The following is a 14,753-nucleotide window of genomic DNA, read 5'->3' on the forward strand; positions in this document are numbered from 1 at the left end:
ATATATATGTGTGTGTGTGTGTGTGTGTGTGTGTGTGTGTGTGTAATGCATTATTGAAGTATTTTAAATGCATTAATTATGCCTTGTATTGCAGCTTATAATGCACTGCATTATCTCATTTAATCTCTCAATAATTGTAAACACAAAAATAATATATTACAATACTTTATTTGTCCTTTGTGCATTAAAACAAGGAATCTTTGAAACATCAAGAAAAGTGTTACCAAATTATTTTTCAAAGTTCATGTTAATTAATATAATTCATATAATTGTGTTGCCTTTAAATTAGTTGTTTAGCCTGACAGGTATAATGCAGCACTCTCAATGTGTCACAACAGCACAACAGCCAATCAAAGGCGTTTAAGTTGGAATCAAATCACCAAAGTTTTTGTTCAGGTGTTGTGCTCAGCACGAATCATCTCATTATAACAAAGTGGAGACGCAATGTAAATAAGAGATTTATTATGCAGCGTAGAGAACTTCATTGATTATAACGTAACTTTATGAGATTGCGATGAACCTATCTATTCTAGGCTATATATGTACGAGGCTTTTGGTTCGGTACGCGGTACGCATTATGTATACCAAACGGTTCGTTGGACTAATTAATTATATTAGAAAAAAAAAAAAGAGAAATATAATGATATGCGTTCAACAAGGAAGCCCAATAACCCAAACGACGTAACAGGCCATGCCCCTGACACTCCCGAAGAAGGAAAAAACACCAACTTATAGTTATATGTTTATGTTAGGCTACTCAGTCAGGCGCTCGCTCACTCAGCACGCACTGAAGGCTCGTTGCAAAATAGCCAATGCGTTTAACAGCCCAGAAATAGAAGATCCTCCAATAACCAACAGGTCTGGTGTTTGGGTGCACTTTGGATTCCCTGTAAGCTATAATGGTGATGGCAAGAGAGTGGTGGATAAAAAAGCAACAAACTATCCCCGCAGCATTTAGACACCGGTACACCATTATAGCTTACAGGGAATCCAAAGTGCACCCAAACACCAGACCTGCTAGTTATTGGAGGATCTTCTATGAAGCTGATTGGTTAATTCCTGTCACATGACCCGCGGTGCGCTTGCAGCATTCTGAAAAGTTGAGGTGTTTTTACATTTTGCTGTATCTAAAACATACCGAACCGAACCGTGACATCAGAGAGAGAGAGAGAGAGAGAGAGTGAGAGAGAGAGCAAGAGCGAGGGAGAGAGAGCACCGTCGCTAATTTAAGAGGCACCCTTTGTGATTTGATTCCAACTCAATGTTTCCAGAAGATTTCATGTGCTTTAGCAAAAAAAACAAGCAGCTCTTAAACCCTCTGGTCCTCTCATCCACTACAGGACTATTCCCCACAAACATGTTTCTCGCACTTCATCACAAGAGAGACAAGTTCAAATGATGTCTGTGGTAACTGACAACATGCAACAGCTGCTACAGGAGATGGTGAAAGCACACAGGAGAAAGGAAGGAGAGAGGAAACATACAGACCCATGAAGCCGTTCCATCATCAGACCTTCAGTGATAAACCTGCACTTTCCTTCTTCAGACGGGTGAATGTGTCAGAAGTGTAAATCTCCATTCCCTCTGTGAACTCGAGGTTAACTCAGACTGAGCAAAAGGGATATTAATCCATATTTTTTAATGAATACAGTATTTATATCTGCTCTGTGTTGCTGATTCAACCTTAAAAATGTGTTAACTAGACCGATATCTAAACAAACAAGCATAAGTACATCATTGAAACTATTGGCAACAAAGCTAACCTTTGTTAAAAGGTTAAAAGGTAAGCTACACGCGGAGTAAATCACATGCATATGTGACTCAATTTCATACTAGGTGACTAAATTATGTATTAGATTTTACTCAGCAGTTGAGTTAGAGGGCTAAGAATGAGTTTGAATATTCTTTAGTTTAGACTTTTTGAACAAGCAATGACATTTCAAGCATCATCGCCAGATCAGAATTGGGTTTAATACGACAAATATACAGTACATTCATCAATTTTCATGCAATTCTATTGTACTAGCCAATAGCAACTGTACTGTATTGCTAATCTGTGTACCCTCAAAATAGGATTTGTTGTCTGCCGTTCACTTCATTTAAACAATTCACTTTTTGATTTAACATAATTACAGTATATCAAGTTTCCAGTTCAAACATGATTGCATCATGTTAAACGGACTTTAAACACAAAACTTTTCAAAAAGAACATTTCAATCAAGTAGGCCTAACTAAACAATAGTAAATATGTACTGTAAATCTACATAAGCTCCTTTTGCAGTGAAATTTGAGTAACTATTATGTAATCATCTGCTCACCATCATGTAACTATAATTTAAAAAAATGCAAATCAATACAGCAATAAAATAAAAACAGCATACAAATGAAAGCAGACAGTGGCTAGGATGAGTAAATAACGAAAGAATATTAATTTTAAACATTGATCATTATCCTATTATCACCAAATTCTAGATTCGATCTTTTTGTCAAAATTTCTTTCAGTTAGCACAGGTTTTGTATTTCTTTTTGAAATGACGATTTCTTTCATTGATCTGAGCTTATGAAATTTTTTTTTTAATATATATATATTGCCAATGCTCATTCAAAAAGGATGCATAAGTTTAGATGAATGAGGCCTAAACGAAATATACAAAACCTGTGCTTACTGAAAGAAAACACGTTGATAAGAAGAATGAATCAAATATTTGTAATAATATAGCATAATGTGAAATTTATAAGGAATTTATTTGTTTACTTTTTTTTTTTTGGTTTCTTTGGTCCTTTCTGACCACGAACATCACAACACTGAAAAAGAAATTGCTAACATCTACATTTACGGGTTTTATTCAAGTAAAAAAAAAAACGTATTTGATACCACAGAAATCATATAAAAAAAAAAAAGAAATAAAAAAAAAAAAACATTGGGGTTAAGTTGTTATACCTTATTAGGAAAAAGTCAGTAAGTTTTATTTCATTGTGATAACATTAACTAGGATTTCTTGGGAAAAGAAAATCCTCTCTGGGTCAAAATGACCTGGTTAAGGTTAAGTTAATTTAAGCAATTTTGCATTCATTATATTTGTCATTATAAAATGGTGTTATATCATATCTGCATTACATCGCCTCATTTTGGCATAATCCCCTATAAACCCGTTCCGGTGAACCCCTGAAACTCTCAATCTTTCTCCAGCATTCATCTTCCCCAGTCTGCTTTCACTCTGACATATTTAATATTCATCAGGAGCGACAGATATCCTCTGGTCACTGTGCTCTTTATCGAATGGTTTCACCTGTGCGTGGGAGCACAGTTAGTCATCTGGGTGTTTCAAGGCGGTGCGCATAATTTATAGTGATGAATGTCTGTCCGGAAGAGCAATGCTGCAGCCCTCACTCTCTTTTCTCCTGCACTGATGGACGAGTGAGCTAAATAATTCCTCCTACAGCTCTGAGGACGGGGCATCCACATGGATAACCGCGTGCATGTGAGTTAACGTGTGTCAGAGCCACAAATTGGTGGGACAGCAATAGCCTCTCTGTACAAACCCAATACAAAAGGACACAGAAAAACAGCACAGCAAGCAATTGCAAAGACGCAAAACAAACACAAACACACACTCATCTATCTCTAGGGAGTTTGATAAGAGAAGTCGGTCTCAGCACATTTTGCTCTGTCTTCTCTCTCTCTACAGTATACAGCCCTTGTTTTAAATACATATAAAGAATAGAGTTGCAGTCTGAATGCATGCATTATTCTCATATGACTGTAAAGAATACAGGAAATATTTAACAAAGGCAATTTACTAAATTTTGTGGAGTTTTGACAAGTAGGTGTGTCGCAAATATTATTATTAACTAAATAAACATAATTTTTCCAGAGTTTCCAACTAAATATTTTTAATATAATTGTTATTATTAAATTGCACTATAAAGAGGGTCGCACACCGGATGAGAAGCGCAGCACTGCGTCGCGCCACGTCTTTAAAATTCTAACACATTATTTTCTATGAGTGTACACACGCCGTTTACGCCATTCGGCATCTGTCCGCGGCGCCCAGCTGCGACTCAGAACACTGTTCAGATTTCTGCCGCGCCACAGAGCGCCATCTTCATAGTTGAATATTAAATAACATCATATTTGTTTCAAACCGTTGTTCATAGATTATACCAAGATACCACTGCTGCAAAATACTACTTACATTAGTTGTACAGCTTGAATAAAACGTAAACATATATAATTAAATGTATAATAAACGTAGTCCTTTTAATATTAAATTTTTCTCTTGAGACATTTTTAAATATTACAGTATTTGCCTGTTGTGATTACATTCAATGTCGTCGGCAGCCACCTAGTGGATTTACCAGGTCACAACTGTCAAAACACAATTTAATTTAATATAGTGTAAATAATTAGTCATTTAAATAGTGGAGTAGTGGAACGCAATAGATGAAAAACTAATCAACGACGCAGCGAAATACACAGTTTTATATGCAACCAACCATAGATTCTTCAAAGACAACATAAGGAAGTCATAAACGTGGAGGAAGATAGCGTTTGTCATCGTTTTTTTCAGGTAGGAATGTCTAATTTTCGATCTGAAGTAAAATGTTCAGTGACAGTCCTTAGAAACGTTAAGAAATAAGCATGCCTATATAAAAATGCTTTAGTTTCTTTGTTTTTATTGAGCAAACAAATCAGTATTATCAGCTACAGCATTAGAAAGGTTGAAATTGCTTATAATAATACAAAATAATTGATGAATGGCAATCTAGAATGCTACTGATAATCTAGATTATCTAAATTATAACACAGATTCTTTTAATTAATTAACATTCAAAACTCAGAAATTATTAATTAAAACAATAATAATAATAATAATAATAATAATAAATATAAATGAATTGAAACTCATTCATCTTGCTACTCAGAACTTGATTCGATTTTGAGCTCCAGCGTACAGAATGTGCGCGTCTAGTGTGCGATACCTCAAGTTGTCCTACATGTGGCGCGATATATATATATATATATATATATATATATATATATATATATATATATATATATATATATATATATGAAAAAAAATAACATCAAAAGTTATGTATTAGGTCTGAACTATAAAATTGAATAATTAAACACAATTATTATATTATATTATATTAACATTAGTAGCTATTATCACACCATTTAATAAGTTCACTGAAAAAATTATAATAATATGGATTAAAATCCTAATGATGGATTTGTTTCTTACAAACAAAGCCTTTCACTACACATGATGTGAATTGTTGGACTGGAGTGGTGTGGATTACTTGTGAATTATTGTGATGTTTTTATCAGCTGTTTGGACTCTCATTCTGATGGCACCCATTCACTGCAGAGGATCCACTGATGAGCAATTGATGTAATGCTACATTTCTTCAAATCTGATGAAGAAATAAACTCATCTACATGTTGGGTGGCCTGAGGGTGAGTACATTTTCATTTCTGAGTGAACTACTCCTTTAAACTAGAGTTTGGTTATGGGTTTTCTATGTTGACAGCATATACCGCATACATTATTTTCCATATATTTCTCCATAAATTAAAAACACAGATGTACAGTACACAAAAATAAATGCATCTGCTGTCAGACATGAGATGGTAATGTCATAAACACAAGCACACATACACACTACAGTAGAAGCTGCATCAGATAAACTAGAATAGTGCTTGAAATAATCATTTAGCATCTAGTGACCTAAACACACAGAGAGAGAGAGAGAGAGAGAGAGAGACCTGCAGGTCTGCTCTGCTGTATCTCTTATAAAATCTGCTCCAACATGGATATAATAAATACCTGTGGGACTCCTGCAAACTTTAGATGAGTTTTATGTGGAAATAATGGGATATTTTCCTCTTTTCTCTCACTTTCTTTCCCTCTTGCTGTTCTTTTTAAGAACACTTTCAACAACAAAACAACAGTTCTCACTGACTTGCAATTTCACTCTTCTGCTTGAATTATTCTAGCTTTCCTTTTACTCTCTACTCACATGACAAAAACTGAGCCTGTGCATTAGCAATAACAAAAATGCAAAATGATTAAACAAGTAAGTTGTATTAAAATTAAATTAGATACAAAAAAACAAAAAACAATAAAACACTAAACTCTACAGTATTTTGGCGGTATTCTGTGTTGCTTGGTATTTAATTTAAAACTTTAATATTTTACCACCACTTCAATGTCACTAATTATCGATTATCAAATAATAAAAAAATAATAGTAATAAAAAATTAATAGTAAAAAAAAAATTTATCTGTGTCTCTCTCTAGTGTCTCAGTGATATGCAGCTGCCAAAGTCTGACTGAAATGGAAAAGCAGCAGTGTGTAAATTATTAAAGAGAGAGAGAGAGAGAGAAAGAGAGAGCAGCAGTTTAAGTCTGACACAGGGAAAGAAAACAAGAATGAAAGAGAGGAACAGATAAAGTAAAAAAAGAGTGAGATGATGGACAAACGCAGTAAAATTAAAATGATTCTCTCTCTCTCTCTCTCTCTCTCTATATATATATATATATATATATATATAGTGCTAAAGCTTAACCATATTATTAGATTATTCATATTTTGCTGATTTTTTTTACAACATTCTATATATATCTGAAAATGTATGTTAGCTCTGAAATTGATTGTTTTACTCTATGCCAAGTTAATTCAAAACGTTTAATAAAAATAAAAGTCTAGTATTGATTTACATACTAAATAGTTTGTTTTAAAGCACAAGGAAGGACAACAATTAATAATGTTAATTTATTTGCATTAATATAGGCACACAGCAGCATGAAAGTCTCATGGAGATTTTCATGAAAATTTCTGAATGACAGTTCACTGAAATAACTGATTAACAATTCATGACCAATGATTGCATTTAGTATGTCATTGGATAATTACGTAAGTAAACTAGTGAACTGAACTGTCCAAAAAATTGTTGTGGAAAAGAATCAGACTTCCCTGTTTCCAGAGGCGGCGCAATACAGGTAACAATGCTGTAAATAATGTTTATTTCTCTTACACAGACCAATCTTTTTGCATCATAAGACCTTAATACATCATCTGGTCGTGTGGGATTAATTTAATGTTTTTCTAACTGCTTTTATCTGCTATCTGCAATTCTCAATAAATGATTCATTAAAATAACTGATTCGTAATTCTCAAGAAATGATTCATTAAAATAACTGATTCGCAATTTTCAACAAATGATTCATTAAAATAACTGATTCGCAATTCTCCACAAATGATTCATTAAAATAACTGATTCGCAATTCTCAACAAATGATTCATTAAAATAACTGATTCGCAGTTCTCAACAAATGATTCATTAAAATAACTGATTCACAATTCTCAACAAATGATTCATAAAATAACTGATTCGCAATTCTCAACAAATGATTCTTTAAAATAACTGATTCACAATTCTCAACAAATGATTCTTTAAAATAACTGATTCACAATTCTCAACAAATGATTCATTAAAATAACTGATTCACTATTCTCAACAAATGATTCATTAAAATAACTGATTCACAATTTTCAACAAATTATTAATAAAAAAAATACTACTACTACTACAAAAAAAAAAATATATATATATATTACGTTTAGGGCCCTATGAAATGTTTTATTTTTTCTTCACCATATGTTTTATTGTTACCTGATTCTGTGTTTAAGCATGTGTAATTATTTAAATGCATAAAAACAACTTAATTTGTAAAAAATAAAAAATAGCCTTATGAAATGTTTTTTTCCCCTCTGAAATTTTGTGTATTTAAATTTTTCTGGTTATCAAATGAAGGCATAAAACATTCATTTAATTTATCTTTTAATTATTGAAAATTAAGTCAACTTTATTTTTTGGTAAACAAAGGGGATTTACTATTAAAAATAAAACATGGAATAAATGTTGTGTGATTATTCCTTAAAAAATTATGTTTATTTCATTTTAATAGTAGTAGTAGGCTATGTACATTCTGCTGAACAATAGTTACAGATTATTCGATACTACAGTCTATGATGTGATATATGACGCTAGTTTTACGCAAATCAAATGGTCAGATGCTCATGAAGTGACTCTCGGTGCAGTTCTGGAGATGTTCCTCATTTGTTCACGTCTTTTAGTGATAGGAAAGACGCTGAAATCACCGCGAGCATCACGCGCGCTCCCGTGTGTATATGAATGAAGACGCGCTTCTGCGCGATTCATTAACACATTAACAATAGACTTTTCCGGCTGAATATTTACAGATATAAGTGCAATGACCTACTTTTGATTAATTAATTCAAAATTTGACAAATCCTGTGACATTCCGTGTTAAACTGTAAATTCCATTTTTTTGACTGGATTCCGTGATTCCATCAGCCTTTTCTGCATCGCGGAAATCATAGGGCCCTACAGTAGACATCTGCCTGCTGTTCATCCGATGCCTTAAAACCAAAGTATCTCCATATAATGGAGCCAGTTGTCTTTTTTGATAGGCTTCTAGTAGGGCTGGGCGATATATCTAACGATATGATCATGCGCATCTAATCAGTAAAGCTGCTTTCGTGATCACTGCTAAAATCGCCATCACCTGCTTATAATTGGAGTGGCATTTAATTGACAGAGCTGTAGCTCGCTGACAAGCTACGCAATATCACGTTCATTATCGCAGATGAATCACCTTTGATAATGACATGCGAGGGGAGGGGGAACACAATCAAGGAGGCGGGGGCGAGCACAGCACAGAGAAGACAAACAAGCGAAGTAGCGGAATCAGAATTAAATATAAACAATATATCGATATATACGATATGTCAAGATCCATATCGCGTTTAAAAAATATATCAATATAATTTAAATATCGAGATATCGCCCACCCCTACTTCAGAACTCAATTTAATACATTTTGGATGAAAACCGGGAGACTTGTGATCAGATCAGTCCATCTGCCATCAGTGGTTCAACTGTAACATTCTGAAGCAAAGACAGTAGTTTTTCAATGCGAATAAAACAAAAATAATGACTTTATTCAGCCATTTGTCTCCTCTGTGTCGCTCCACATCACCGTAGCGGCATTTTGGGCATATGGAAGATGGACTATTCTGATGATGCTTTTCATACTTTGCTGGACCTTGAGTAATTTACCAGTGTAATTTACTTGGTATTCTATGGGACAGTCACAGGCCTTCCGGTTTTCATCCAGAATATCTTAAATTGTGTTCCGAAGAAGAATGAAGCTTTTGCGGGTTTGGAATGACATGGGGGTAAGCAGTGCTTTATGTGGCCCAAAAGAGGTGCCGGTACTCTATTATAGCCTATATTATTACCGGGGGTGGGGGGGCCTGTCTGTGGTCTTGGGTGACGGGATGGGGGGGCTTATGATATTAGACTTCGTAGCCTATAATAAAAGATAATTAATTTCAAACCTTAACTAAACACATTTTTATTCAAAGATCAACCGCCTGTCATTACGCTTTAGTCTGCCACAAGAAACAGCAACATTAAAATCATGAACTCAAATGTCATTGTAAAAAAAAAACAAAAAAAAAACAATGACAGGGATTAAAGTGAAAAAAAATCTTCTGACTGAACATTTTTCAGGCCAAGCCATATTCCTTTAACAAACACTTTATTTAAATAGTCGAGACCAATAGCGTTTTAAGGGGAGATTAAACCGCTTTAATATTGCCAGTTTGCATATTTTAAAAGCTATTTGTAATCTTTGAAAAAAAATATACCTTGACAAGGTGTGAGACTGTGAACGACAGGTCATGCTCCGCTATGAAAGAACATATGCGCACTTTTACATCGCACACACGGTCGGCCATAGATGCATGAATCTCCGTTGTGGTACTTGTCGCACCAGGCAGGGAGCATGTGTACTGTAGAGCACGAACGGCAGCATTGTGACTAGCTTCTGATTGATGGCGAGCTAGCACTTTTTTGCCATTATTGCCATATTGAAATTTCCTGTGGCATACTGTGCAAAGACACGTACCTGGTTGTTTGATTTTTTTAGCCCACGAACCAAAAGGCTTGCCATTCTTCCCAATTTCGCTAAGCCAAGCCCATCTCCATTTATTTTTTACACTTTTATCAATCTCCGAAACATCGGAGCCTTCCTGCATTATAAGTGTGTCCATGCTATCTTAAATGTAACTAGAATTAAAAGTTAGGGAACTAACTTTGATGTTGGCTTGGCCATCTTGGCCATGGGGCAAAAGAGCCACAGTACTTGTGTGCCCAGCATTCTTGAGTTGCCCCGCTGCCAAAAAAATAAATAAATAATACCATAAAAAATACACCTGCGACAGTCTTTTTCCATGGTCCCTTGCTGTTTACTTTTTAAATAAAAAGCCTAGGCTATGAAAACAGCTACGACAGGGTTGTCTAGCTGAATGTGAAATAAGTCATGCAAAAACCATAATCTCCTAAATACCATTCAATTTAATCTTATTTTAATAGTACTGACAACATATTTTAAGTTATCACACATTACTGAAAAATTAAAGAATTTTAATCAAAATTGTAATTAATATTTATTATAAAATAAATATTTCATAAAACTGAAACTTAAATATATTATTTATTTAGGCTATACAAAACGGAAAAGAAAAAAGACTAAATAATAAGGCTGAATAAGCTGATCTATAGCATGTTAAATGGTGGTTGCCTGTCTATGAATGGTACACCCTTCTAAGCTCACAGAAGTGGTTTGACCCAAGTCCTCAGCAGCCAATGACATTGACCTCTTCAAACTGATTTTTAACTTGTACTTCAAGTGTGTTTCACGTGTATTTAACACGTGAAATACACGTTAAATACCCGCTGATTTTTCATGTGTAAACAACACGTATTTAACGCGTTAACTAATATTGGATATAATATCGGAGTAATATAGTATTTTAAGAAGCTCTTAAAAATATATATAAATTACTTTACCATGTTGTGCAGCGCCGATAAATAAATAATATTAAATACGTGTTGTCTACGCATGAAATACACGTATTTAACGTGTTGTTGACATGTTAAAATTCACGTGTATTTGACCCTCTTGGCCTTCCATACACATTAGATATAATGAGGGAGACGTGAAAAAAGGACATCGCGTTGTTTTGATACGGATTACTTTATCAAAAAATATTTGTTCGGGAGCACTTGTTTAGTTTAAAGGTAGACATGTCAAGCTTTCTATAGATATATCTCTCATGTCTCTTCGTTGAGTATTCATGGAGTTACAGTTCATTTTAATGACGTGTTTGTAAATGAAGATCAGCGCAGACCAAGGCTGCAGACAGCACACCTTGTTTGTTTTCTTTATTTTATAAGTGCCCAAAGTTTTGTTGTTATTATGTTTGTATCCAAAAAAAAGTAGACCCTTTACAGAGACACGTTAAAATTCACGTGTATATTTGACCCTCTTGGCCTTCCATACACATTAGACGTGAAAAAAGGACATCGCGTTGTTTTGATATGGATTACTTTATCACAGAATATCTGTTCGGCAGCACTTGTTTGGTTTAAAAGTAGACATGTCAAGCCTTCTATAGATATATCTCTCATGTCTCTTTGTTGAGTATTCATGGAGTTACAGTTCATTTTAATGACGTGCTGTAAATGAAGATCAGCGCAGACCAAGGCTGGAGACAGCACACCAGGCCCGTCGTCAAGGGGGGGACTTTTTGTGCCCCCCTAAACGTAACGCACAGAAAAATTAACCAAACTTGCATTACTGTGCATTCACACCGCCGGCGTCGAGAGCGTCAAAGTGGCCGGAAGTCATTAATTTTCAATGTAAACCAGCGTCGAGCAGCGGCGAGGAGCGGCGCGGCGCGACTTGGCCTTTGAGAGCGTCGAGCAGAGTTTAAATCAAGGCAACTTTTTGGTAATGAGCTATGACGCGGTTGGGCAGCAACCAATCGGAACGTAGAAGTCAACCGCTTGAGAGGATTCCAGAGGACGCAGCTCCGATCACATTAGTTCCCAAGCAAAATAGAAGACAGGTTGATTATTGCTGTTTCGCGTTTGCAGTAATCTATGATGTGTCCCTGTTTGCGTACCGGGACATAAAAAAATAATTAAAAGTGATAGTGGACCAAGGTGTCTGAGATCGTTCGTTTTAAGTAAAGGATCTTAATATTTCGTCCACAACAACATTTATTAATGAGATCAACTTATAACGTTAAACTCCTTGTGGTTAGTCTGCAGAAGATCAACAAGTCTGATAGCTTTGCGGACACTTTTCATACAAATTCGGACTACGTCAGAGCATCTGAGCGCTCACGAATCTTTCTGCAGCATCGTGAGCAGAACTGCAAGAGGAGTTATTGACGCTCCCTACGCAGTCGGTGTGAAAATGCAGTTAAACGTTAGATATCGAACGTTATTGATTTAGATCATTGCACTAATAACGTTGTTTCAGCAGAACTTGGCTCACAGGAACAGTAATCACTACAACGGTAACACTAGAAATGCATAACACATTACCTACAGAAATGATTCAGACGATTCATTATTCAACGCATTATTACACAGAACATAATTTTAAATATAATTATATTCATAAATGACTGTTAAAACATCCCAAAACAGAACCCAAACCTTGCAAAGACCTACCTCATTAATTATTCAAATACAACAGCCAATGGCAAGTCTCCAGCAGCAGACCTTTCAATATGTTATTTTTGTGTTAGTAGTTTTATTAATTCAAATTACAATATGCAGTTTGTGTGTAAGTATATGTATATGTATATATAAATCATGCAATTCATTTTGTTAAACATACAGTATTGTATTGTTTATACGCAATTCCTTTGCGCAGCTGAGTTGCGCATTGCATGCAATCTCAGAATAAATTTTTGGCGGTTTTGTAAATGTTAAGAGACAATAAACAGAGACGTTGAGATCAAACGGTGAAGTATTTTATTTGAATAATTGAACAAAACAAGACTATTGTGGTCTATTTTAGTTATAGCCTAATATGGGTTTATGTTATGGTCTGTCTCAGATCATTAAAAAAGTGTGCCCCCCTATGAAAATTAAATGCCCCCCCATTTGGTTTGTTCTGGCGACGGCCCTGCAGCACACCTTGTTTGTTATCTTTATTTTATAAGTGCACAAAGTTTTGTTGTTATTATGTTTGTATCCAAAAAAAAGTGGACCCTTTACAGATTCGATTGATGTGTTGCTCTTATCTGTACGATTAAAACTGAAAGTGTAATTTAAGTAATTGTCGGGGTTATCAGGAGAAAATGACTCAAAACGCGTATATGCGTTAATCGACTCCAGAGTTAAAAGGCTGTCGTGACTTTTTTTCCTTCCAGTATTCATAAGCTGTATCACGCTGTCAAATTATATTTCATTTTGCACACATAAACAGTTCAAAAACACCTGAATTCTGCTCTTGTTGTGTTCTAATGGGTGGATTAGTGCAATTCGCTGTGATATTATTTTTGGAAGCTCTTAAAAAATGCTGATGAAGTCCTCATTTCTCTCTCGTCTTTCTCTCTGTTCTTTGGCCAGAGACATAATTTATAAATGAGATCTGACCTGGTAATAATAACATATATTGGTTTAGCTTGTCAATGTGAATGAAATGTGTAGCCTATTTATTTGTCTGATCTCTCCCCTAAACGCGGCTGTCATGTAACTTTTTTTCCCCCTTCGCGATGTCAAATATTGCATTTTGCACACATACACGGCTCAAAAACCCCTGGATTTTTCTCTTAGTGTGTTCTAATTGGTGGATTGTGTGCATTCGCAGGAATATTTATTTTAAGAAGCTCTTAAAAAATATATATAAATGACTTTACCATGTTGTGACGATGGATAATAATTGATGTGAGGTTCAGCCTGACAGATAAAATCTCACAATCACATATAAACACTCATTTTCATGTGTATAATATATTCTTCTAATTGTTTTGTGCCGTTTCGCTGCAGTGTTTTAATCTGACAGGCTGTAAATTCTCTTCAAGTGTTCAGAGAAATACATCGCGAGCTCGCGGGCAGTTGCGCTGCCGCGAATATATCATGTTATTACTTTAAACAGTTCAGAAACATCTGATTTTAGCTCTTGGTGTGTTCTAACGTGTGAATTGCGTGCAATCGCCGTTTTAAAAGGTCTTAAATAAGAATGAATTCGCTCGTTGTGAGCTCCGTGGAGACAGCAGCAGTGATTCTTCTCTCATCTTTCTGACTGCTCTCTGCCCAGAAATCAATTATTAATGAGCCCTGACCCCTGTAATAATCAGATATGTTGGTTTAGCTTGTCAGTTTGAGGGAAATTGTATTATTTACTTGGTATTTTTAACCGGTTTAAAAGTGAAACGAAACCCGGCCGACTCCTCCCTTAATCTCGGGTATTGCAACTAGGGGCGCAATTTTTCTCAGATAATGTAAGTCTATGGGTAATGTTTTTTGACATTTAAAAATTAATTAAAAAAAAACTTTAAGTCTGATCAGTCTGAAAAGATATAGCAACCAGCACCGCTCTATCCCGCAGGTGTCTGCCGAGTTTGGGGCTTGTGGCTTTAAAGCCCTAGGAGGAGTAGCGTTCAGAATTTCTGTCAGAAAAATAATAATAAGAAAAAGAAGAAAAAGAAGAAGTTTAAATAGCATAACAGTATGTTGGCTTGTTGCCAAGCCAACATAATTATACCTCAGCCGTAGCCTGACATGTACTTCTTCAAAACTAAACCAAAACCCGGAGTGGATCCATACCGGAGTGATAACAAAACGCT

General features: G+C 35.1%; 1 protein-coding gene across 1 annotated transcript in view; it reads right to left on the minus strand.

The window, feature by feature from the left end:
- LOC128027772 (testican-1) overlaps nt 1-14,753 on the minus strand; it is a 226,178-nt gene that overhangs the window by 116,208 nt on the left and 95,217 nt on the right. The window lies entirely within an intron of this gene.

Source organism: Carassius gibelio, chromosome A14, assembly GCF_023724105.1.
Source record: "Carassius gibelio isolate Cgi1373 ecotype wild population from Czech Republic chromosome A14, carGib1.2-hapl.c, whole genome shotgun sequence".
In the NCBI taxonomy this organism is placed as follows: domain Eukaryota; kingdom Metazoa; phylum Chordata; class Actinopteri; order Cypriniformes; family Cyprinidae; genus Carassius; species Carassius gibelio.